Source organism: Callionymus lyra, chromosome 6 (genome assembly GCF_982586985.1).
Source record: "Callionymus lyra chromosome 6, fCalLyr1.hap1.1, whole genome shotgun sequence".
NCBI lineage: Eukaryota > Metazoa > Chordata > Actinopteri > Syngnathiformes > Callionymidae > Callionymus > Callionymus lyra.
In genome coordinates this window covers 7,035,028-7,062,987 of record NC_141823.1, presented here as the reverse complement: position 1 = coordinate 7,062,987, position 27,960 = coordinate 7,035,028, and the positions used below count along the sequence as shown (strand labels likewise).

The following is a 27,960-nucleotide window of genomic DNA, read 5'->3' as shown; positions in this document are numbered from 1 at the left end:
TGTGACGTCCTCAGCAGATGTTTCTTCTCATGAAGAGAAACTCTCTGGTTGATGTTCCATCATCTTCACCAGAGACATCAGAAGCATTTGAAACTGAAACAAAATCATCTCTCAGATAACGCAGAGAACTGGGAGAAATATGGAGGAAATTTTGAGAAAAATGGAGGTAAATATAGGAAAATTGGAGGAAAATGGAGGAAAAATTAAGAAAATAGGTTGTTTGCAAAATGGTGAAAATGGAGGCAAAATAGAAGTAAAAAATTGAGAAATATTTTAGAAAAATGGAGGAAAAGTGCGAAAGAAATTTGAAAAATGGAGGATAAATGGAGGTAAGTGGAGAAAAATTGAGAAAAATGGATAAAAAAGGGAAGAAAAATGATGGTAATTGGAGAAAACTTTTGGAATATGGCAGAAACAGAGGATGATTGGGTAAAGATGGATGAAAATTGGGTATCACAAAGGAAAATGGATAAAAATTTGAGGAAAATAAAGCAAACTCGTCAACACTATTTTGCCTTAAAATACATGATTAAATACAAATAATCCCTGGGAGCCTCATTTGCAATTTTCAATTGTGAAATTGTGTTCATTTCTACATGTATTAAAACATCTGTTTTTGCAAATTCTTTTTTTTTTAATTGAAAAAACACTGTTGAAAATTTGAGAGAGTGTTTCAGTGAATAACCAGTGCCTTGTCATACTTTTACTAAATAAAAAAAAATGTCTGTAATTTGTGTTTGTAATTTGTAGCAAATATATATATATATATTATATTTTATTATATATCTTATGGTTCTGATAGTACTGATGGTTTTGATAGTACTGATGGTTCTGATTGTACTGGTGGTTCTGATGGTTCTGATAGTTCCAATGGTTCTGATACTACTGATGGTTCTGATAGTACTGATGGTTCTGATGGTTCTGATAGTACTGATGGTTCTGATGGTTCTGATGGTTCTGATAGTTCTGATGGTTCTGATAGTACTGATGGTTCTGATGGTTCTTATGGTTCTGATAGTACTGATGGTTCTGATGGTTCTGATAGTTCCAATGGTTCTGATAGTACTGATAGCTCTTATGGTTCTGATGGTTCTGATAGTACTGATGGTTCTGATGGTTCTGATGGTTCTGATGGTTCTGATAGTTCCGATGGTTCTGATAGTACTGATGGTTCTGATGGTTCTTATGGTTCTGATAGTACTGATGGTTCTGATGGTTCTGATAGTACTGATGGTTCTGATGGTTTTTATGGTTCTGATAGTACTGATGGTTCTGATGGTTCTGATGGTTCTTATGGTTCTGATAGTACTGATGGTTCTGATGGTTCTGATAGTACTGATGGTTCTGATGGTTCTGATGGTTCTGATAGTTGTGATATAACTGATGGTTCTGATGATTCTAAGGGTTCTGATGGTTCTGATCAGTATATTCACATAATCTAGAATGAACCCTTAAATGTACCGACATGTACATGAAATGGACACAAAAGTAAATGTTCATAGATTCATTTTACTGTTTTCTATATATTTTGGTCTAGAATTGACTTTTTTTCTGTAAGTGATGCTTGAAGTTAGAAGAAAAAATAAAATAAAATAAAATAAAATAAAATAAAATAAAATAAAATAAAATAAAATAAAATAAAATAAAATAAAATAAAATAAAATAAAATAAAATAAAGCAACAGTTTCGAGCTTCAGTTCTTGTGTCGCACAGACCGAAACGCTTCAGGTAGTACAAGTATCTAAACGTGTTTCAGTACAAAGTTTTGGTAGTATTACTAGCAGGATCAAAACTAGATAATGTGTGGATTTTTTAGAAAAAACTCTAATAAGTGACCAAGGCCGTGAATATTAATTCGATACTTGTTAGAACCAAGTTAGTTAGTTATTTAAATCCATCCATCTTAATTGTTTTGTTATTTCCAAGCGCTTTGACTAATCAAAATTTAGATTATTTTGAATTAATAACGAAAAAGTTGCTGTGAAAATGTTTCCTCCACGTGTTTCTTCAAACTCTCAATGGTCAGAGAAAAACTGTGATTGGTTTGAATCAGGATTTACTGTCGTCTTCTTTGAGGATCCATGAAAGTATCCAGAAGACCTGGAGCTTCATCTCTTATTTATAGAACCAGATCCAGCAGGAAGATCGTGTTGTTCTGACTTAAGGTTCACTCGTGTAAACAAAGACTTTCATATCTGGAGCTTCTGTCTCCTCCAGCGACGCTATCTCGCTCTTCTGTCCTTGTTGAGACGACCCTGAGTCGCCACGCTGTCATCTTCCAGGACCTGCACTGACATCCATGATAGTATCACAGCTCACTTCAAATATTACTTAATAACTTACTCACTTCCTGCTGCTGATCCACTTGTTTATGTTTCTTTTTTCTAGTTCATCTATTTTCAGTCTCTTCTTGTTGTGTCTTCCTTTGTGCTGCCTCTTCTCATTACACATGGAAGTTTATTCAATAAATAAAGCTCAGAAAAATAAATAAAAAAGGTTAAAAACCAGACCTTTATAATGTTAACATTGAACCAATATCTCTTAATGTAGAGCTGGAATTGGATATCACAGAAAACTGGGAGGAAAATGAAGGAAAAATGATGGAAAGTAGAGAGAAAATGAAAGAATAAGTGAAAATGTGAAAAAATGGTGGAAATGGAGAATCGAGGAAAAGTGGAAGGAAAATAGAGAAAATGGTGGAAAATGGAGCGGAAAAATTAAGGAAAATATAGAAAAAATTTAAGAAATGGAGGAAAAATAGTGAAAATGGAGGACAAATTGAGGCAAATGGAGAAAATGGAGGACATAGAGGAATACATTGGGGAGACATGGGAGGAAAATGGAGGAAACATTGGTAAAAATCTAAGAAAAATGAAAGAAAAAGGATAAAAAAAATGAAAGAAAATGGAGGGAAAATGGTTGAAATGGAGGAAGAATGGAGGAACAATAGAGGAAAAATTGTGAAAAAATGGTGGAAATGAAGAATTAAGGAAAAATGGAGGGAAATTATGAATCATTTAGCTATAATGAAGAAACAATTGAGTGTTTGTAATGTATTTTCGTTTTCTTTTATTGTTTTGACTATTTCTTTAGTTAGTTATTGTGTTCATGTTGCAGTTATTGGTTCTTTATTTATGCATTTTCTTGTGTAAGAAATGATTCAGGTTTGTATCATTCTTGAGACGTATTAAAACAAACTTTTTTATCTCTGAATGTAACTTCAGCCAATAGTGTGTGTTTCCCCAACACTAACTTCACACATTAATACATCTTAACTATCATTACATCACTCCTGACTCATCGATTTACACTCAATTCTTTCCACCAAACATTCTTTATTAAATAGAAAAACTGTTTCATATTTATTTGAAATATTTTGTCAGTTACTATTGCATCTAATTCAACATTGTTGTTATTTATTCAAGATAATCCAAATATTGATTAGTTAAAGCACTTAGAAATAACTAAAGAAAATAAACTGAACTGAACTGAATTTCAATCACTAACTAACTTGTGAAGTAAAACAAATTAAATTGATTCTGCTTTGGAAACCATGATGAATTGACGCGTCAGTGGCTCTACATGGTCACATGATCATCTGCTTGTCGCGTGATTGGCTGAAAGTTCCAACAAGTAGCTCAGTACTAGTTTGGTATCGTCTGGTTATTATTATACTTTTTATATTGAACTTGAAAAAAATAAGATTTTTAATTTTTTTTTTATGAATAGTGATTTATTGTAATAAGAACATCAATTTTTTTTTAAATACGATCTTTTTTATTATTATTATTTAATTGAAAACCAACTAATTCAACCTTTTATATACAAATTAGTGAATTTATTAAAAACGAAAAAAAAATTTATAATTTAATTAAAAATGTCAAGATTTCAAAATTAAAATGTTCAATTCAACCATTCAATCTTCTGATGTCACTGATTTAATTTTCTATAAGTATATGGTGTATTTAGGTATATAATATATTATTATTATAAGTATTATTATTATTATCATTATTTTTATTATCAAAGGGATTTTTGAAGCAACTGATAAAATCACGGACCAGACAGAAAGAGGTGAGTGTGAGTTCAGAAGAACAACACGTGACAAAAGAGGTGATGAAGAAATTGTGTGTAGTGTGTGTGTCATGTGTGTGTGTGTGTGTGTGTGTGTGTGTGTGTGTGTGTGTGTGTGTGTGTGTGTGTGTGTGTGTGAGTGTGTGTGAGGACAGGAAGTGAGGTCAGCATCTGGATCACATCTGTGTGTGAATCATCTCCACCGGTCACTGTTTTCTTTGTGACGTCGTTTCTGTCACTCAGGTGCAGCAACGACGACACTCCTCTGCTGCAGCAACACACACACACACACCCACACACACACTCACACACAAGGACACACACACCTTCCCCACCCCCTCAGCCCAGCCCCTGCAAACCTCAGTCCATGATGTAATGCCAACAGACCCCTCCTCTCGCCTCCTTCCATTGGTGGCTCTCGTCTGCATCTGCTGGATCAGCTACGACTTCACACACACACACACACACACACACACCTCACACACACACACGCCTCACACACACACACGCGCTTACACATCTACTACCAGGGGGATTCCTTCGCCGCCGCCGCAGCCCCCCGATCACCCCACCTGACTGCAGACTCCTCCAGAGGTGAGTCCTCTTCTTTATACTGGACTCACATGTTGGGGGGTCATCACGCTGCTGATGCTGCACCCCCTCCCCACCCTCACCCCCCCCCCCCCCATCAACTTGTCATGCTGCCGCTGCCATGGCGATGGAGCCGACAGGTCCCTCAATAGGTGTGAATGAAGAGGACGAATCGGGGCAAGTTCCCCCTCGAGTCCTGCCAGCTGGACAATGAGGATCCACCGGCGACACAAAACCCTCCCCTGACATGTCGATGCTCCCGCTGTGACGGTGTGTGTGTGTGCATGTGTGTGTCTGTGTGTGTGTGTGTGTGTGACATCTGGACTCCCCCTGCGATCATCTCTACCTTCAGGCTGGACGACACCGAGTCTAATGAGGGACGGTGGTTGTGCTGCAGCTGCTCACTCCAGTCCGGACTCAACTCTCTCTGACCGTCGAGTGTGTGTGTTGTGCAGGCGAGTTCCTTCTGGCTTGTGTTGGTGAAATATTGAACACGTTAAAAAATGTCATCACTTATTCATGCAGAGGTTTGTGTACAGTTGTCGCACTGAGAGGGTAAACAAAAAAAAAACACTGTGGTTTCGTTCCCGGAGTTCATTGATGATCCTGTGAGTGGTTGTCTGTCTAAAGATTGGTTCTTTCTGTGGTCTGTCCAGGGTGTCCCCTCGCCCTCACCCGTGGACGGCTACACGAAAAGGGTGATGAAAAGATGGTGAAAAATTGTGAACAAACAGTAAAAATATAAAATAGTATTTAACCTTCTTAAATACATTGAATTACTGTGGAGTAAGAACCAGCAAGTAACTTTAATTTTTAATGTTTCATTATGTTTCAAAAACATATAATCTCTCTGTGAGAGTAAAAAATGTATAAATGAATTAGAAAATTGCTTAAAGTAACATAAATTATGGTCAAAATGTATTATTCTACCTAAACAAATTGCTGGTCCAGTTGATCATACAGGTTAATCTACAGGTAAATTATTTATTTTTTACAGTAAAGATCTTCAATAAAGAATATTTTTACACATATGTATATAAATATGTCTTATTATTATGAAAAAAAAGTATAAAGATGTGAAATATTGGAGGAAATGTCATATATTTTTTTTCCCCTAACAATATACAACAATAACATTTTAATGATTATTTAATATATATACAGTATATTTATATATATATTTATTGGTATTGTTATATATTGTTAGTGAAAAAATAATATGACATTTTCACTAACTTTACTGTAAAATACAGCTCTTTTGTTTTTACCATAAATTACAAAAATGTCATTTAAAGGTGTCATTTAATCAAATAATAATAATAATAATCAGATAAAGGAAAATAGAGTAAGGCATACCTCTGCCAAGGTCATTAATTGAAGAGAGCAATTCAAAAAACGAAACAAACACAAAAAACCTCCGTGGCAGAGACACTGAAGTTGTCGTTCCACTTGTCATCACTTCCTTCTTTAAATCTGCCTCTCCATGAGGCTGAACCTCAACCCTGCAGCCTCCGCGGCTCAGAACCATCACGCTGTTCCTTAATTAGCCGAAAAACAAACCCTCGTTCATCAGCTCGTTATCCTCGTCATTTGTTGCCATGACAACCGGGCCAATTACATCTTTTTCCCGCCTTATCATGTTGTGCATTACTGTGCTATTTTCTATAGAGAGAGAGTAGATAAGTCATGCAGGAGAGCAGAAGACAGCTGGAGTGAGGTGTTCTCGGGGGGAGTCCCTGGGTCAGACCCAGCTGGAGAGATTGCCTGAAGTGCGAGAGAGTGACTTGACATTCCTCTGTCAGAGTTGACCGACGTGTCTGGGGAACGATCGTCTTGAGATGAAGCGATAAATGAAGTTATTCTGGCAGAGCATGAAAACCGTCTGTTGACGCGATAAGACGCGTGGATGAATAATACAAAGACAGTCGAGTTCAGGGATTGTTTTGGCATCTGTTGTTGCAGAGATAAGCTCGTATGGGACGTTTTCGCCGCGTCGCCTCGACTTTATTGGCTCTTAAGATGATTTTTAAAGTACTTTTATCCGTGTCTCGGAGCAAAGGCACCACAAGTGTGTCCAAAAATAAAACAGATGACGAAAAAAGAAGTCGCTTCCGTCCTGCAAACACACTTTTGTTCCCGCAGAGAGTCGACAAATATTATGACAGTCGACTCGGATGCAGCTCACGGAACCTTCTCAACAAGGTTTATGAAACCAGGAAGCATGAGTCGACCAAAGAAAAGAAGACAAATACATTTCCAACTTTGAAGCTTTTCTACAGTGAGAGTTGGTGGAAATATTGATGTTAGAAAGGAACAGTGAAAACTTAAAAACTCATCCTTCTTAAATTGAATCCACATTTATTTCTTCTTAAACACACAAATACTGTTTCAAAATATGACTTTTAAAGTTGTTAAATAATTTGACAATTTGTAAAAACGAAAAAAGGTGTCATTGTTGACTTGTTTGTATATAAATATGTCTTATTGTTATGAAAAAAAAGTATAAAGATGTGAAATATTGGTGGAAATGTCCTATTTTTTTTTAAACTAAAGAAATAAAAATTAACATTAACATTATAATTATTTATATATATTGTTATATATTTTTTGTGAAAAGGTAATAGGACATTTTCACTAATATTTCACATCTTTATACTTTTTGCAATCCTATTACTAAATATTTCCATCTTATTTTATTATGATATTGTTTTGTTTTTTAACATTATTTTCAAAATATATATATACAGACATATATTAAGCCTTTAAAAAAAAAATTAGGAAAGATTTCATATTATTTTTTCACTAATAATAAAAAGGCAGGAAGTAAATCTGGAAACCAAAATATAGAGGAAAATGTTGTTATTTTCTAAATAAATTAATAAATGTGACAACAATAAATCATGAAAAACATATAAACATATTGATCAATAGATTAATGTAGTCACGTAATCAAATTGATTATCAATATTTTCTTCTGTTATTCCTGTCCAGCCTCTGAGTCCGAGCAGCTGATGGAAGTTCACTGTTTTCACTCAGATGTTTTCCTACACATTCCACGAACCTCCACAGAATTCCATGGAATGTTCAGCAGCTCCTGTTTTTGACTCTCTGGACTTTAACACCAGGAAGACTTTACAAAACTCTCCACGGGTCACTTGGACTCTTGACCTGAAGAGTCAAAAGTCAATCGTGAGAAGACAATAAATACTTGGATAATAAATCACTGAACAAGTATAAATACATATTAAATGACTAGATTACTTGAAAAAAACAAGTGTAAAAGCTCTTAAAAGTAGATTTTACTAACAATATTTTACACTATATTTAAAACACTTAAGTCTAGAGTTACTCATTTCATCAAGAACTATTTTTATAACATATTTTGCTATTACTTTTTATTACTACCTTATCAGCAAACGCTAGGATATTTCTTATATACTACTTTCTGGCATTTAAGTTGAATAGATAATATAACTTATAATATAATCTTAGACAAGAGACACTTATAATGTGAATGATGATGATAAAGAGGCTTAACTATAATTCACAAAATGGAAAAAGGGACCAATAGCAATATAAGTGTCACTTATGGAAGATTTATCTTGACGAAGAGAAGCATCTCAAGTTAGCATGGTTAGCTTCCTGCTGTACTTCATCTTTCCGTTCATCTTCAACTATGTGGTTATGATGAAAGTATTATTCTTCAGGCTTTTATTCTCAACAGCTTTTTCTTAGGTTTCAAGGTTTTTACATTATTGTTGTTGTCTTTGTAGAAGAAACTACACATTGTTGTCACTGTTGCTGACATGCTACGTTAGCTTAGCTTTAAGCTAACGTCATGAGTCATGGAAGTCAATGCATTGATTCGATCAAAAGGTTGTTTTGTGAAATTATGAAATTAATTGAAATTAAAAATGATTTGGTGGTAAGTAGGGGTGTGTATCTGCAAGAATCTGGTTATACGATACAGATCCCGATACAGGGTCAACGATACGATATATAGTGATACTGTAACAAGGATATATTTGTAGTATTGTCAAGTACTTGACTCTGGTGTTGTAGAATTTACAGACCACATGACTCTTGATGTCATAAAGTCGTAACTGCTTTCATTTGTTTTTAAAACCAAAATATGGAGTATATATGGAGTCACTGTATCCTCTGGTCCTTAGTCATCGTTGCACTATCAAAGATTTTTGCGGAGGACGTAATTACTTCTGCCATCTAGTGGCCGGAAGTTTATTTGCAACACAAACATGAACAAATCCTGTGTTTATTGTGAATCAAATTATTATTTTTTTTATACACAATTATTTGAAATATAAACCATAATAGAACTCAGATAAATCAATAAAATATGAATTGAAAGCCAATTTAAAAAAAGGAATTATATTTTATATTACAGTGCTGTTGAATATTGACATAGAATATCATTGTATCAATATTCTCACCGTAATATAGGTTGTGTTGGTAGAAACTGACCAGAACAATAATGTACACAAAAGACTTCACATTAATCCTCTAAAGACTCACATATTCAACAAGTACAAGTACAGCTAACCGAGCTAGCGGACAAGCTAACGCTCAGATTGAGTCCAACGTCACCTGAGAGTCAACCAGAGTTCATATTGTCTGAGGATGCAGTCGAGCATCTGACTGTGTCTCGTGAAGAAAATCATCAAAATTCAGGAGCTCATTATTTCATGGGCAGCGCCTCCAGGGTTTCCTCCCTTTTCTTCTCCTCCCCCCATCCACAGTCTGCAGCTGTGCAGGACCTTCACCTCCAACCTCCCACTGCAGCATCCTCGCTCGCCCGGATCCCAGATCCCATCAGGGCCCAGACACACAAAGGAAGTCTGAGGTAGACAGTCTGGAAGACGAGCAAAAACCACATTAAGGAGCATCATCTTGTCCTTCACAATTCTTCCCCCTCAACATATCTTCTCGTGTCACAGAAGATTAGAAGTCTAAGCTAAATTATCTTTTTTCACGCCGCCATGCGGTCCACGGTTTGTTATCTCGCCACAGTCATTATTCCACATTCTTGTTTGTGTTGACTTTTCCTGCAACTTTACACTTTATTGGCGCCGCTGCTGGTCACACACTGCAGGAGATGATCCTGGAAGATAAGATTCTTCTCAGTCGCTGCTCACACAAGTTTTAAGGACGTAGTTTGACCCGGATTTGAGAAGTTGTTCGACCACACGCCGGCTTCTGATCGGCTCTATGATAGCAGTATTGATTTATGGATCACAGGTCTTAATACATCTGCCAAGGAGGTCGTGATTATCGCTCATCAAAATAATGTGAAAGGTTTCGAGAATTAAATGTTCAGTTAACGTTGATAACTGTACAAGGAACAATATGAACAAATTCGAGTGGGATACAACTAGCTAAGAAAGACAGTGAAATAAAAAAGAGCTGAGCCAAAGGACAAAGCTCTTTGTTTATTGGTTGATGATTTTTTTCTTCTCTCAACTGTGATCTTGAGACTCGTTTTGTGACCAAAAGATACAAGTTTGTTTTTGCCTTGAGCGATACGATGTTAACCCTGTTGTCTCAAGGTGACTCGAAAACAAATGTGTTTGTAGTATCCCTTGTGTTATCTCTGGGTCATGGTGACCCAGAGGCATGAGAAAAAATGTGTTTGTGGTATCCCTTGTGTTATCTCTGGGTCATAGTGATGGATACCACAAACACATTTGTTTTCGGGCCTCCGGGTCACCTTGACCCAGAGATAACACAAGAATTAAGCTCAGTTATGCGAAAGAGACTCAGAGTGGAACCGCTGCTCCTCCTCTGTGCCTGGTTAGATGTTCTGGGAAACTCCTGGACATGGAAACTTTTTTCCAAATACTTGAAGCAGTTTTCAAACAAATACATTTAATAAATACATTTTCTGAAAGTACCTGAATCTGCATCACTGGTTGCTAAAGCTAGTGCTGCTACCATAATGGTACCAACCATGTCGAATTGTCCAGATTCCTGTATACGCCCGTATTACTCCTTAAAGATTCTCCCTGAAATATCTGTTAGATGTTTGGATCGATTGGAGATTGTGGAGCCTTTTCTGGTTAGTGGAGAAAATCAATGGATACGTTTCAAATGAGGGTCACTGAGTACAGGCTTAGTTCCTCCAGTGTTTCTGAAGGTTTCTTCACAGACGGTGATGCTGGTTCACTTGCTGTTGATCAGGTTGTAGATCTTCATAATAAACCATGATCTGGAGCTTATAATCCATGTGTTTGGGTCTTCTCGTCTGGACTATTGTAACAGTTTATTTTGGTGTCTAAACAAGAAGGATTTGTCTCGCCTGCAGTTGATACGAAACTGTGCAGCGAGAATTCTGAGCCGCTCTAGTAGAAGAACTCACATTTCTCCGATCCTTAAAACTTTTCACTGGCTGCCAGTTTCTTTCAGGATCAACTTTAAAATTCTGGTTCTTACTTTCAGATCTATTCATGGTCAGACCTTCCATCAGTGATCTGATCCAGACTTACACCCCAGCTCGGGCTCTGAGGTCTGTGGATCAGAATCTACTGATGGTTCCTGAACACGCTTCAGGACCAGAGGAGAGAAATCCTTCCAGACTGTTGCTCCTAATCTTTGGAACGATCTTCCTCTGTGTTTGATGATCTACTGACTCCTTCAAGAAACATCTGAAGACACTTTTATTTGTTCAGGCTTTTCCTTGATTCTCCAGACTCCTGTGTTTGTCTTATGTGTCCTGATCTTTTAAAGTATATATTTTATTGAGTATTGTTTTGATTGTTTTAGCGCTTCGTGACCCTGGTCTAGAAAAACGCTTTATAAATATGACTTATTTACTTACTTACTTACTCTTTGTCCCCTTTGAGTCCTTCGGAAAAGGACATTTGATAAAAGAACGATACATTTATGTAAGCTCTTCTGGAAATGTAGAAACGTCACGTAAGGATCTTCAACTTCAAGGACAACAAAAAGCGTTATTTACACTTCACAGGATCTCAAACTGGGTAAATCCTGGTATCACTAAATCTGCGGTTCTGTGTCGCTCAAAGAGTCTGTCGTGTACTTAACCCTGATAAAAGCTCGCCGGGGGTCCGACCCCGATATGAATGGCGTCTGTGCGCTTCCTGGTGAGTCGGCGAGGATATTATTGGAGGGCGGCGGCAGATTAAGGGCGACGTGGTCAAGTGAGCTTTTGTAAAAATCCCTCAAGTGATTAATAGTTTTATGTTTCTCAGTGTCAGAAAATTAATTCCAGCAAGTGTGAAACACTGCAGACGTGCTCGTCAGCGGGAGGTCGCTCAAATCCCGGCTCAATATTTTCCTTATCTTGAGACTCATTAATGGAGAATATCTAGAAGGTTCAAAACCACCTCATGTTGCTGCACAACATCATTTGGCAAGAGTCTGCAAGATTGTAATCTTTTTGGGGAAGTAATCCTTGACTCTATGTGAGGGATTATGAGATAAAGAAGTGATCTGACATCTGTCCATTAGAGGAAGATGCTTCTTTCCATCACCCTCTTCACGATGCATCTGGGATCTGTTTCTGTGCCCTTTGTGTCTATTCCTAAAGTACAAAATGTGTATTTGAAAGTGTATATTTAACAAAATTCATGTTTAAATTTTTATTGTGGATACAAATCTGAACATGGACAATTTCTCCATGTACAACAAAGTCCAACATCGAATACACATCTAACTTTTTTTTTTTAACTACCATTTTCAGACCAAATTCTCCTTCATTTCTCCTTCTGGTAGTTTGATATGATCCATTTATCTTAAATATACCACCTTATAGCACTTTATAGAACAGTGTTCAAAAAATGTACAACAACAAATTGCTAGCTTGGTATGTCAATAGCATTGCTAATGTATCTTGATGTATATATATATATATATATATATATATAATTTTAGAATCTTAATCGAACAATATGCATATTATTATAGTTTTAAATGAATGAAATGTAATTTTCGAGATACTTGAGATCTTGTAAAATTAAAAAATTATATTTTAAAGAATTACCTAAGATTGGAGCAAAACGTGTTACAGAGTCTTAAAAAATGTACTTTTAAATTTGATTTTTTTTTAAATACATGTTAATGTTCAAACTATATTTTGTAGAATGTATTCAAGATTGGAACACAACTTGAATCAAAAGTCTTAAAGAATGTGCTTTTCGAGATATTTTTAAAACAATACATGTACAATTGGAAATTATTTTTGTAGAATTACCTAAGATTGGAGCAAAACTTACTTACTAGAGAGTCTTAAAAAATACTTTTATGATGTTTTAAAATATATATATATGTAAAAGTTGAAATTACATTTTGTAGAATGACCTTTATAGTGGAAAAAAGGTTTAAAAATGTCTGTATATTTGCACCACAGCCTGAATATTCCAACTCAGTTTTGTCAAGTTTGGCAGCCATTTCAAACTTGGAGGTTGTACGGCTAAATCACAGGCAGCCATTTTGTTTCCATTTATGATGTGTCAAAAAAAGAAAGACATTAATGTAAGTATATTTTCTTACTCTATATACTCACAAAAAGAAGAAAAAATGAATCAAAGCAAAGATCTCAAACTGATCATACCAGAGAACACATGGAGAGTATTTGGAGACTAAATTGGGAGGACAAATGGTTCAGATACTTGTTGTACCAAAAAGGTGAAGAAGACGTAGACAACCATACAGATGGATGGATGTGGTGAAGAAGAAGGTGTGACTAGAGGATGATCCTCATTGTAGAGTCTTTAAAAAAAATGAATGAGTCGTCTGCTACTTCTTCATGGGCGGAATGAGATTACATGAATGGGTGAGCGTGGTTACTGTCGAGACGTTTGCCTTTACCCATAATCCCCTGTAATTCTCTTTGTGGCGAAGCCCTTCAGATGTCGGGCGTTGTTTGACGACAGCCGGGGCGCTCTGGGAAGATAGAGGGAGGCTCGCTGACACCATGAATGAGGAGGAAAAGTTAAAAATAATGCTGTGAAAGATGATGCCAAACAACGCTCGTCTATAAATATCAAGTGTCGTGAAAGCAGCTCCGCGGAGAAGAGAGGACGCTCAAATATTTGAAGACTTTTTAGGTCGATTTTCTATACAGGAAACTGTTAACTTAGACCAGTAAACACGTACTTTAACTACATATTAACATTAATACCACTTTTCTATATGTTATGTTATTTTCTTCCCTTTAAATATCATGATATTTTCATTTTATTGGACATATTGGTTATATATATATATATACATATATATATATATAGTAGTGACTAGCTAGTTACCATGTTACCTTCCCAGTTAGCTAGCCTCCTATATGATCACAACCATTAAATCACATTAAAAATGTACGTAATTTTAACTGAAGAAATTAATTTGACACAATAATTAATTAAAAATATAACTTTATAAATGATAAATAAAATCAATATAGTTGTCAACTAGTTACCCTGCTAGCTCCCCAGTTAGCTAGTATGCTAATCATTGACAACCAATAAATAGCATTTAAAATGGACAGAAATCTAACTTAAGTGATATATTTACTAGGCATAATTCAAAAATATATATTTTAATATATTTTAAAATATATAAATATGAATAAATACAATACGATAGAAGTGTATTTATTCACATTTATATATTAAAAATAAAAGTATTTAAGTTCGTTGTAATATTCCCGCTTTGTAAAGACTGAATCTCTGTTCGTGTAAATAAACCTGGATTAATAATATGAAGGACCACAAATGACTTATGTATAAATAAATGTATAAATGTAAATACGTAAAAATGGTTTAAATACGTAACAAAATGTATAAATGTGTAAAGAAATTTAGTTTGGATAAATATACATATGTCAAAATTTCAAAATAAATAAATTACTTCTAATTTATTTTTTTTGTCAAAGAATGGAGCGATTTTAAGTATAAATACACATTTTGTAATTTATACATTTTGACTTTTATTTATACATTTTGTTACGTATTAATACATTTATTAATACGTTTATGTATACATTTATGTATACATTTATTTATACATTTATTAATTCATTTATTAATATATTTATGAATACGTTTATGTATACATTTATGTATACATTTATTTATACATTTATTAATACATTTATTAATACATTTCTTTATACATTTCTTTATACATGTATTCATACATAAGTCATTTATCGTCCTCCATCAGTCGCTGCATCGTGCGGGCGTGTGTTGTGGGCGGAGCTACACCAGCAGAGCCGCATGTTGTGGGCGGAGCTACATGTTGTGGGCGGAGCTTCACCAGCAGAGCCGCAGACTCGGAGGCTCGCCTCACACACGCCGGTGGACTCTGACTGAGGAGGATCTATCGAGACCCGCACGGGTTTTTAGTCCAAACTTCTGCTGTCGCAGCTCGTCTGGTGGACGCTGAAGGAGTGTTTTTGTTGCACCGTGAAGAGGATTTTGTTCTCCTCGGACATGAGGATCCATCGAGACGAAGAAACTACAACAGCGACGTGAGTCTCTTTTATTTAAGAAAGTGAAACTTTTTGTTTTGTCAAAACTCGTTTGCTCCACACGAGCGTTATTATTCAAACAAGATCTTTGGAGTCCAGAGAGGACGAGATGTTGGTTCATTTTAAACCAAAAGTGTTGCTGCAGGTTCTTATCTGAGATGCGGTCCAACGTGTCTCCGCACAGACATCAATAACAGATAAGTTTCAGTTCAAACTGTCTCCTGAAGTCCTTGAAGATGCTCCGGGATCTTATCAATAACACCCTGCTCTGGCTCTGCTACTGTAAACAAGGCTTTTCTTTCCTCTCCTCTCTTCTCCAAACACATGCTTCTCCTCCTCCCACGCATCTCAGTCAAACACTCTAAACAAACAGAGAGACTCCACCCAGAGCTCTGCCCACTACAGCAGCTTCAGAGGACTGGTCAGCATGTGTGAGACCTCTGAGCGCTCGCTGGGTTTAGGAAGATGGATGAAAGTGTAATATCCTCATTATTGCTCATAACTTTGGTTTGTTTTTAACCTTTTTATTGATGTGAAAACATTCATATGGTCCTGGTTTTATTTTTTTTTACTTTGGCTAGAATGTGTTAAGAGTCGGTGCTTCTGATCTTTTCCAGTGATATTTAATGAATTTTTCAACTCTTTGAAAGTAAAAACTACATGATCAACACCAAGATTATCAACTCGATATTGTGAGTTAAAAAATAAAAGGTAAACTATCGTACTAGTTAATAAAAAAAATTAACATCTCATTGTCAATAGAATTGAACACATGTACGATATCTCCATGTACATAGAAGTACCACATTGAATTTACCTTTAACATCCTTCAAACTGTACTTTTTTTTTAGACCAAATGTTCATTAATTTGCTCTATTTGGTAGTTTGATATTGACCTATAAGCTTGAACGTGTAGTACTACTTAATAAAAAAATGTAGTTTTAAACTGAAGGCTAAACTTGCCACTTTAAAAAAAAAAAAGGGTGTTAAAACAAGATTGTACACTCTAATTTGGTAGCAACTCTATAAAGACACAAATCAGAAAATGATAAGGCAAATTTAAAATGTATAATTTGAGTAAAGCTTGGTATGTTCAGTAAAGTCGACTGCTTAAGGAAACGGGCCACAATATAATATTTTGTTTGCGTGCATGTGTTTTGTTTTCAGTCAAAGTTAGACTTTGATGATTTCTCCATGTACATAAAAGTACCACATCAACATCAGGCTCAATGTGTTTGTTTTTTAGGTTTTGTGTGCCCAGAAACACCCCAGTTACAGTTGTAACCAGGGTTCTACAAATGTATCATCTGCCCTCAGCATGCAGTTGTTACGGGTTTCTTTGGGAGGTAACCTATAGTGACAGCTAGTAGAGGGCAGAGCATGCGTGAAGTAGAACTGGTGATTAAAACGAAGTACATTGTGATACAGTTAAGCCATTGTGTTTATTCAAGAGCAGAATCTGAATCAACTTGAAATAAATCCATCCAGAACCTTATAAAACTGGCCTTGACACCGAGCCCACAAAAATGTTAACGTATAGAAATCCACTTTCTAAGCTCCCAACACTGCTCTCCATTTCTCACTCCTTCTCAGTGAATTCATCACTGAAGCTAGGTGCATTTTATGTGATTTTTACCGTTGTTGGGCGATACATTCATTGGCAAGTTTTAATTTTCTGGGACCTGCAGAAGAGTTGAGAAAAGTGGAGTTGGTCAGCACCTACATGTACCTCGATCCACTGCTGGTGACCGACCCATGGACCAGGTCTAGGAGGGACGGAGTCTAATGTACCTTCTGAGGAGGTCTGCCTCTGTGATGGTGTGTGTGGGTAGATCAAAGTTAAAGGGCATTAGGAGACTTGACGGACTGATCCGGAGAGCGGGTCATGTGGTCGGTCTAAGCCTGGACCCTGTAGATCAGACTCAATAACACACGATGCCGAACAAAAACCTCTTTCACTGAACTTTCTATAACTTAACTGGAAATATAAGTCTCATCTACTGTCTTTTAATTCTATTTTCATCCTCCTTCTCCAAGACTCAAAAGATCACAAACATCCTTTTCCATCTAATTACGTCCCTTGACCACTAGAGGTGTGTATTGTCAAGAATCTGGCTATATGTATCACAATACGGGGTCAGTGATACGATATGTAGTGATACTGTAGGAACAATAATATATTTGCAGTATTGTCGAGTGTTGCAGAATTTACAGACCACACAACTCTTGACAAACTGTTTTGAAACCAAAATATGTCCAAACATCAGCTTTAAAAGCTGCTGGATCCATTGTATCCTCTCGTCCTCAGTCATTGCCACAATCTTGCAGGATTTCATTTATCCCTTTACCTGCTGCCATCTAGTGGACATAAGTTTAATTACATCACAAAGATAATCGACACAGTGAATATTTTATAAGTTGTACATAAAAACTTTTTAATTGTTTGATTTTAACACTAATTCTAATGAAAATATAAACAATACAAATGTATTTGTAAGCCAAAAAAAGAAAAATAACTATTTTAATTAAAAAAATCGGTACAGTGTGGTGAAATATTGATGCGTCATCTTGAAAAAATATACCACGATACTTTCTTTCAACACTAATAAACACGCATCTTATAGGTAACGATATATAATCTGCATTGACCAACCGACCACTTAAAATGACCTGGTGGACCCTGGTTGGCCCGCTGGCCTCGAGAGAGGACCATACTAACAACATTCTGTGACTCTCCGTAGAAAAATGACTAATTTTCATACGCTCTCCACTACAGACCCGATCCATTAAACAGCACGACCTCTTTGTTTTGTTGCCAGACTCTCTCATGTCCTCCATGCCACATCTGGAAGTCCGTATCACATGACACGCCTACTACACGGAGCTGAGGCGTGTTGTTGTCATCTGCAGATCAGTCAAAGTTTTGATTTAAAAGACTTAAAAAACATGGTTGTTGTAGAGATTCTTTCAAAAGAATTCCACTTCTGACTTCCAAGAGTCTTGTTGCGTCGTCTCTCCGGAGCTTCATCAGGGACCTACATCCAATCCCCCCCAACCTTTCCCCGGCCCCTCCAGCCAGCTGTCACTCTGTGGAGGTTTTATTAAGTTTTAGGAAGTTGAAAGGTTTACTTAAAACCCTTTTCTCGTGTAGAACGTGAGCCTATGTCTCCATGGGGGGGCTTGACCTCTTCTGGGGCGTCCCACGGAGAACCTGACATGTCTTCTGAATATGAGAAGGTGAACAAATCAAGAGTTTTAAACTAGGATGGATGTGGACTGACATCCGTTTAAAGGTCCTACAGTGATGTTTAATATGTTGGAGCTGCGTCCTACTCTGTGCAGCTTCTCTGTATTGTGGTTTGTATTGATTAAACAGTGTGACCGATGACCACGCCTACATCGGCACCGGCCAGAGAATCCAGGTCATGGACTTCCTGGTGTCCTCGTCTCTATGTAAACCATTGTAGGACGATGACAACAACAACAACATTAAGCATCGCTGCTCCTTATAGTTCAAGAAGAGCCAACAGTTAATTATATTGTTTTAAAAAGCCCCCTAAAAGTTGTTTTGTAATGCACACTATTCTTTTTTAAGTAAATAAATTATATTTATATTATATATATATTATATATATTATATTATAGCTTTGTCCACCATCGTTCGTGAAATGCCTACTTTTTTCGGTGAAACCCAGAGGTCAGAGAGGCAAGACTATGAATTCATTTTTTCCTTAAAGTTGAGGTACCATCAAGACTTGTAAATGTCTCTTGTAAAATCTGCAACCAGGATATAAAAAGTTTCTGTTTAAGTCACAGAAAATGGCATTTTTTACACAAGTAAAAACGGTGTAGAGAGAGGTGGTTATGAAGTTGAGACGATTCCATACTATTTTTTTTTTTATTTAACAAAAATACATTTTATATTGTTTCTAAAAACAAACGTCATTTTTGGGGCTTCCAGATGAAACAAAAAAATATCAATACAATATTTAAATAGAAAACAAAATGGTCATATTTAAAAAAACAAAACAAAAAAACAAAAAAAAACTTGCCTGCAACAAGCTAGCAAAGCTAATAGCCTTTAGCTCAGTGTCTACTTGCTTAGCCCTCCAAATACTTTATGTTACAAGTACTGTGAGCGTTTAGCAAATCACAATAATTAAGAAAGTGAAGTGAATTCTTGTGGAAAAATCTGTCATCTTGGTACTGAAATATGCTATCGTTACAGATCATACTTCGCCTTTTGTGCGATAAACAGTAGTAGGATATGTATAAGACTAGGATGCCCAGTAGTACCTTTGACCATGAACCATGTGCCCCTAAGATCAGTCGCTTCACAACCTTAGTAGCATTGAGGAGTATTTAAGTATTACTTTTGAAAGAGTCAAATCAAGTTATAAACTACATTGGCTACTGGGTGATACATCTGTCGGAAGGGTTGTGTATTTTCAAGAATCTGACGACACGACACCTATCATGATACAGGCGCAATGATATGATATATTGTGATACTGTAGGAACGAGAATATATTCGTAGTTTTGTCGAGTACTTGACTCTGGTGTTACAGAATTTACAGACCACATGACTCTTGATGAAGTCGTAACTGATTTAATTTGTTTTCAAACCAAAATATGACCAAACATCAGCTTTAATAGAAGTTCGAGTCACTGTATCCTCTCGTCCTCAGTCATCTGACGGGATATTATTGTTACTTTGAAAAATGAGGGCTGCCATCTAGCGGCAAAAGTTTAACTGCAACACAAATACAAACAAATACATATTTGCATGTTATTATGAATAAATGAAATACTTTTATTTCACTTAGCTTAACAGTATTTTTTATAGTGATTCAAAACAACTTCAGTATACACTTGATTGTATTTATTTTGAATAAAAAACTGAGTGCTGGAGTCAACTGTATCCTCTAGTCCTCAGTCATTGCTGGATTTTATTGTTCCTTTAGCTGTGGAGGACGTAATGAAGTTTGCGTCATGAAGTTTAATTGCAGCACACAAAGTGAACAAATGTACTGAATGTATGCATATTAACTATGAATAATGTTGAATATTGATACAGTATCCTGGAAATAAGAGTATTAATATTTTCTTACACCCCTATTGGCTGCACGAGCTACTGTGTGGTTCATCTGTCGGTGAAGTTCTTTTGAGAAGCAAAGGTTTTTCCTCTGTTGACTCAAACTCCAAGTATTTGCAGTGTTTACGCGTCTTGTTCAAACGGTGTGCGCTGGAGGTCACGTTAGCGCCGAAGAAAATCTGCGAAGCGTCAGCGTGTCAAAGGTCACCGAAGTCTCCCGCCCGTCGGAGCGAACCCTCGTTTACCGCCGATGGAATCCTGTTTGGAATCACTCTATTCAGAGAGCGCTGATGCGACGGAGGGCGAGCTGGACGCCGGCCACGCTGCCTTTTTTCATCAGCTGAGCCGACGCAGATGTGCTGCTCGTGCTCGTGCACGGCTCGTGCACGCCGTCATGAAATCAATCCTCGCACGCCTTCCTTTTCACAACACAAAAAATGTCAAACCCAGGGATTTTCGGAGGCGTTCTCGTAGCTCTCCGAACTGAATAGTCACACTTCACACCCGGGCCGTAAACTTTAATGGTTCCCATTTGAGTTTCTGCTCAAGAACCCCCTCACCCCTCAACCCCTCAACCCCCCCCGAGCCTCGCTGTCTCTGCTGAGTCTCTCCAGAGCTCTTCTTCTTGCCAGACGACGCTCTATCCATATTCAGGGCGAGCTGCAGGTCCAGCTGGGAGCCGGTTCAGCCGGTGGAGCTGAGAAGGCAGGTGCTGGCACTGGACTCCTGAAATGTACTTGAACGTATACAGAGTTACTGGGTTGTTCAGAGCAGGGGGGACCCCAACCCTTTTATTGCCCCGCAGCCCTGAGTTATGTGTTGTTTTCTCTCACAAGCCTACAGATAAAAAACACTGCAGTTGCCCTGCAGGGTGAGAGGAAACTGGAGTAAACCCACACTAGCAGAACACACCCCTGAAGCTGGAGGAGACCCCTGTTGTAAAACATTCTAATGTATACATTATCTTTGAAATGTAAAATAATACAAACACAATTCAGCATTACACAAAGTTACCCCACATAAAAGACAAGTATGTAAGTGGGTATTTAGGATAAAAATATCTTCTGAAAAGCAGGAATTATTTAAACAGGCGGACGCATTTCAACCCAAACGAAGAACTTACCACACCCTTACTTATGGTGCCAACAAAAGGGTGAACTCCCATGATGCCTTTCCTCAAACTGCTTTAATTAATGACGGCCGACTGGTCGCTACAATACTGGTTTTGAATCGTACGTCTATGTTGCTACGACACTTTGTGATTTGTAGGCTGGGCGGCAAAGCATGTTACAGAGAGGGTTGTTTGCGAGGAACGGCATTTCGTATGCAAAGTTGAGTTTTCAACTAAATGTGGTAAAAAATGAACAATTACATATTATTATATATATTCCATATTTCACAGATAATTTGTAAATGTGTGTGTATTTTTTACCAGTCGACGATGGTCAAACTTTGATTTAAAGTTGATTTTAATGTTGTTGGCGTCCATCTGAACAAACTTCAGAAAATGTGGGAGTTACTCACAGTCCGGGTCATGTGTTGAGGATTTGTGTCGAGGATTCTTGTTAAAAATCAAGCCATAATCTGAAGTAAATACCTGTTTTTAAAAAGAGTTGTGCATCACTGGTGTTGACAAATGATTAATGTTCGGAGACAAAAGTGTCTCGTTTTCTACTCGCTCTCCTTATAAACTCAACAGACTGATGCCATGATTGGTACTAATGACAGAATCAGACGAGGCGTGTGTGTGTGTGTGTGTGTGTGTAGGTGTGTGTGTGAACGCTGCATCAATTAAAGTTCTCGGGCGGCTGTCATGTGATGGAAATCTTCTTACGCAACCCTGGAGAGCGACTGATGTCTTCTCCGTTCCTCTCACTCGTTCTGAAAATGAAAGGAGAGACGAAAACGAAGTGTGACTTCTAGGAAAACTTTCAGTGGTAGATTTTAGTCCTTTTTCCACTTATGTCAGTTTTTAAAATCTGAGCTAATGGTCTCGATGATTATTTAAATAAATATTTTTACGTCGTCTTTGTTTCATAATTGTTATTTCGAGACATCGGTGTGATTTAAGTGCTTTCGTGGTTATAGTTTGATCAATTATATATTATTAATAGATTTAATTGGTAACTATTGCCAGATGTGCAAAAATACTCCTACAGCCGTGGAACTTTTTTCATTTGTGTGTAGCAGTGTCTCGTGTTACTCTGTGAGTTAGCTTGAGCTGCAAGTACAAGTTGAGTCTTCAAAGTTGTTGACTTGTGATACAATTGAGATCATTTCAAATGTTGAAACATTAAAAAATGTTTTAATTCAAATGTTTAATTTTTTTAAGCGTTTGATTTTTTTGAATAACTGAAATAAATCATCAATATATTGGTATATAAGGTTGAAATGAGTTTGTAATATTCTATATATATATATATATATATATATATTATCTTTATTACAATAATTCAAAAATTACCCTTTCTTTAATCATTCAGGTTATCTTTAAAAGGGAATTCTTTAAAAAATTGAGTCAGTAAATATATTTTGAATATTGGAAATATAACATCAAACTGTATCTGTTAAACATTTATTAAAACAACAACAAATTAACCTTTCAATGTGCAAATTATTGAATTCAATTATTTAAAAAAAAAAGTTAAACAACAACATTTCAATACAAATATTCATACTTACACATTGAAGCGTTTTGTTATCTGATGTCAGTATTGTTGGAATAAAGGTTTTTGCTTTTATTTATAATAAAAATGTAATTGAAAAATAAAACAACAAAAAACAGATTTTCTCATTTTACGTATTTTTCATTTACTGTGTGTGTTTTTCAGTTAATTCTATTTCATTAAACTTTTTTTGATCACTAAAGAGACATTCAAGGCATCTTTTAAAATGTTATAAACCAAATCGCTGAAATGTACTGGAAAAAAACAAGTTTTCCCAAACATTTCATAAAAATATATCCTTGACTTCAACGTCAGATGTTCGTTACAAACTGTACAAGCAATAATTTTCTGTCTTCGTTCAACATCCTGGTCTGTTGTCGCTGGAGTTTGTCAGCCTTGATATGAGGTCATTGATACGATCCAGTTGTGATTATTATCATGTCAAAAAAGAAAAGCATTTGTTTGATCAGATTTTATCCCAGAAACGAAATCACGCTAAAGACCTTTTGGCCTTTTTTTCCACCACCTTGTGAAAGTTTCTAGATTCTTCTGTTGGTTCGATCAGTTCCACTCGAGCAACAATGGATATATTTTCCTGAGACTTCAAGGCTTGTGTTCAGAAGTGTTTAAAGCAGACTCTCTGCTCTCCAGGGTTATTTGTGCCGTTCTGACAGACACCAGCGTTGACTTATGACTCGACTCTCACCTGACGGGAAAAAAACAGACCACAAGTCCTTCAGCTGTTCCTTTTGAAGTCGACGAGCTGGCCGGGCGTTAAACCGACAACTGCCTCGCAGCGCTAACCTGACGAATGACTGCGGCAGGTGATGTCGGGTCACTGCTCCGGGTGAGTGATGGCGACGGATCAGGTGGTCTTGACTGGGAGTTTGCAGTTTGACACCTGTCCAAACGTAACGTCTCAATCTTGTGAAAGAATTACACTTAAATGAGGATATTCTTAACTTTCATTCTACCTTTGTTGTTTCTAAAGCTAAATTTCAACATCATAGTTTGTTTCCTCTGTTGACATGATGGTGTCATAGTTACACGCAGTTATTCTGGAATGTTGGCAAAAAGACCACCTTTGTTATGCATCAGCGAGAAATGTACTTCATTTTAAAGTCCTCATCCACCGTGCCTGCACTTTATTCTTCACCTCCTGTAAGGTCTGTTCAGTCCTGTGAACGGTTGACGGTGAGGCTGGTACGATTCAGGTTGAGCTGATACATCTCACTATACCATTTGATTTGATACACTCGGCTCACGAAAAGATAAGATGTATTTGGATACATTCCTATAATCTTCATAAGGACATTGAATTTTATGGCCGAATTATTGTTTCCCAAAAAAATCATCGTTAAAAGCAGCCAGTGTATCCTCTCATCCTCAGTCATTGCCAGGATTTCATTGTTACTTTAGATTAATTGAAATAACTAATGCTGTGAATAATGTTAATTGAAAATGTAATAAAAGCATTTTTTTTGCACATACTAAATCAAACCAAAAAGATCTATATAGTAATTTGAGTACCACAGTGCTGTCGAGTATCAATATAGTATGATAAAAAAAAAAATTGGATGTATGTCAGTGTATTGTTTTTTTTCTCACATCCCTAAATACGGGTCATTGACGATTCAATACTGTGACGATATTTGGCCCATGATGAAGATAATATCGCGATACACAGTAACTGAAATATTTGATGTAATACAAGAAATGTCATTAATGATTGATTTATATTTTATATATATATATATATATATATATATATATATATATGAGACTGAATGACGAATTATACCAATAAAAAGAAAAACATCTTATGCACCAACTTTGATGATCCTGATATCTTTACCGATACCGATAGACTGATATTGACAAGTCAGTAACGACTGGTGACAAAGTTGAACCATTTTTGGACGCGTTCTTTTGATCTGTTCTTCTTTTTATTTTTCTTCCATTTTAAACTAGGGCTGCAACAAACTACTATCCACTCGTCTAATAGTTGAATTGACTGACACTTGAAGTGTTTGGAGTAGATATCATTTCCATTTCTTTTCCTCTTCTGCCTCCTGCTGTAACGGTGAATCACTGTGTCATCGACAAACATCATAGTCCAAGACTAAAAGTCAGACATTGTAGGAGAACATGTATGAAATGTGTTGGTTTTAAGAATCAAAAACGTAACAAATCTCCGTCATCCGTTGACGATGGATCTAATCCAAGGCTGGTTTAAATGGGTCATTAGGTTAAACAATAGACAATAGAGATTAGTTTAATCCATTTCTGCCGTCGTCATAATAAACTAGAACTAATTCCAACGCGGTCGTGAAGGCTCTCGAAGTTCTGGTCGGACCTCTGTGATCACGGAACCTTCTGATTGGTGCAGAACGGGCTCGTTATTGGAAGTTTTTCAAGAGCTGATCTCCCACTGCTTCCACTCAGGCTTCACTGATTCCTGGCATGAGCAACTTCGGTATCAGAGGGAATAAGGTGACCCGAGTCTCCTAGAAGCACTTATCTTCTCCGCCAGTTCTGCTCCAGTCACGCGTTTGAAATGGTAATTGCTCCTTCCTGCATGGCAAAGCCTCTTGTACAGTACCGTACGAGGGAGTCGGAATATTCCTCGGGGGCTCTTACGTTCTGAACACACAGTAGATATGAATGGAACTTTCGCCGATAAAAGCTCGATCGCTAATGTTCAGATGCCGAAGCCAGATGAAAAGTTCTTGGACCGCTCTTGTGTATTTATGCACAATACTTACAGGATTTGTGCTCGGCGAGCTCTACAAAGAAAATATTGACGGACTTTATTGCGTACTCGTGTACTGCCTCGAGACGGAGTCACAATCTTCCAGTTGTTTGAAGGCACAACCATTGATCTGTGCCACGTCGTCCTTTCTCCACAGGTACTTGGCTCTCACCTGGTGAGGAACTGTTTTTTGATGTCTTGGGACTTTCAATAAATACTAGACTACCCTGTGCTATCAAGAATCTGGGGATATAGGATACACATTAAGTGATAGTGCCGTATCAAGGATATATTTGTAGTATTGTCGAGTGTGCGTCATAAATTTGCTTAAAATGTAGTTTAACTTTCTATATGTTTCTACGTTTCTCTAGTTTTGCAAAGGTCACTTCAAGGACATTCTGAGTATCTTCATCCCTGATTTTTATAGTGCTGTGTATCAAGGATAGTAACAAGTATATATGTGTAGTATTGTTGAGTACTTGACTCTGGTGTTGTAGTATTTACAGACCACATGACTCTTGACGAAGTCGTAACTGATTTCATTTGTTTTCAAACCAAAATATGTCAAAAACATCAGCTTTAAAAGCTGCTGGAGTCACTGTATCCCCTCGTCCTCAGTCATCGTCTGGGTATCCCGGGATATCATTGTTGCTATAGCTCCATGGGACCTAATGACTGCCATCTAGTGGCCTGAAATTTAATTTTCGCAAATAAGTGACAAACACCATGAATACAGTATATGTTATTGTGAAAGAAAACTGTTTTGAGAGTTGTTGTTTTTTTAATTCACACTTCTTCTTGATAGCTTGTTCTGATAAAGTAAGACACAGATCGTAAAAGAGGAAGGGACGAAAAAGAACAAATGGAGTAATTTATGTGTCGTTTATTTGGATGAAGGAGGATTAGCTGAAAGAGTTGAGATGGATGGACTTGAATTAAATCTCAGGGTCTGAATCGTGTTCACCAGAGTCTGGTTGATTTGCATGTTTTGGGGCGTGAGGGGCGTGAGGTTGCAGGCCAGACTTGGAAGTTACTGAATATCTCACAGGAGTGAAACCCCGGAGAGAAAATCTAGTTAAATATTTCGACCCTGCTAGAAAACGCCCAGGAGGAAGCTTAGTCGTGTTTTACTGAACAAAGAGACTCTCGGGCTCCGTTTTTATGTTGCGTTTGACTTCCTGTCATCGTCCGGGAACTCTTCAGGAAGAGACGGCGGAAGCATACATTACAAGACGATGAATAATTGATCGTATGTGCATAAGAATCTCGACCCTCGTTGCACCGCTGTGATCTCACATTCCATGACACGAATACTAAGTCTTATCCCAGCGCAGGGAGGTATGTTTGCACCTCTTTAATTTTTCATCCGCCTCTAATGAGCGCTCTTGTTATTCTGAACGCCGGTGTTGACGCCAAACATTGTCGGAGCATAAGAAGAGGGAAGAGGCAGAAATCCTTGGAAGCTTCCTCTGATGTCGCCTGAAGGTCCAGAGTCGGGTCCAGAGTCGGGTCCAGAGTCGGGTCCAGAGTCGGGTCCAGAGTCGGGTCCAGAGTCGGGTCCAGAGTCGGGTCCAGAGTCGGGTCCAGAGTCGGGTCCAGAGTCGGGTCCAGAGGCGGGCACAGAGTCGGGCGCAGATGCTCCACATAATGTAGAGCGAGCACAACGTTCTTATTTTATCCATTCTCGTGCCTCTTGTCATGTTCCTGCCGAGAACAAATTGTCTAACGTCGTCCGTAAAGCGTGTTAAATCGGTGAGCGTGGAAGAAATGTCGGATTACATTACAAAGTACTTTGATCGTAGGAGTTTAACGCCTGTCTTTACTTGTCCTGGATGTGTAATATACACTGAAACACATGGGTGTGATAGAGACGCTAAACCTGTTTTCAACTTCTAAAGCTTAATGGATAATTAAATTTAATTCATTTGAAGATTTTATCGTTGACACAATCTTACTTTGTGGTAAAAACAAAAACACTTTTCTCTCCGTAAAAAGAAAAAATCATTCATTCATTTGTTGGCTTTCAAATCATGTTTTATTTTTTTTACTATGTTTACTTTTATGGTAGGGAAATGTATCGAAAAATGATCAATATCGCGATATTGGCACGTGTGATATGCATATCGAACACATGTGCGATAATTTATAATTTTCTATTGTATAAATCAAGTATTTCTTAAATGCACACTTCGATCAATCATTGACATGTTCTGTAAACTTGTCAATTTATACTTCTATGTCTCGTGCGGCTCAGCTTTCTAGGCTCGGTTGCTATGGCGACGCG

At 37.1% G+C, this 27,960-nt stretch overlaps 1 protein-coding gene across 2 annotated transcripts in view; it reads left to right on the top strand.

The window, feature by feature from the left end:
• Window positions 1-4,532: 4,532 nt before the first annotated feature.
• sema4bb (sema domain, immunoglobulin domain (Ig), transmembrane domain (TM) and short cytoplasmic domain, (semaphorin) 4Bb) overlaps window positions 4,533-27,960 on the top strand; it is a 76,627-nt gene continuing 53,199 nt past the window's right edge. Inside the window, exon 1 of one of the 2 annotated variants that reach the window (XM_087793347.1) lies at window positions 4,533-4,668. The gene's annotated coding sequence lies outside the window, so the exon portion shown is untranslated. Of the gene's footprint in view, window positions 4,669-15,029; window positions 15,164-27,960 lie in introns of those variants that run through there. The other variant, XM_087793345.1, reaches the window with a different exon arrangement.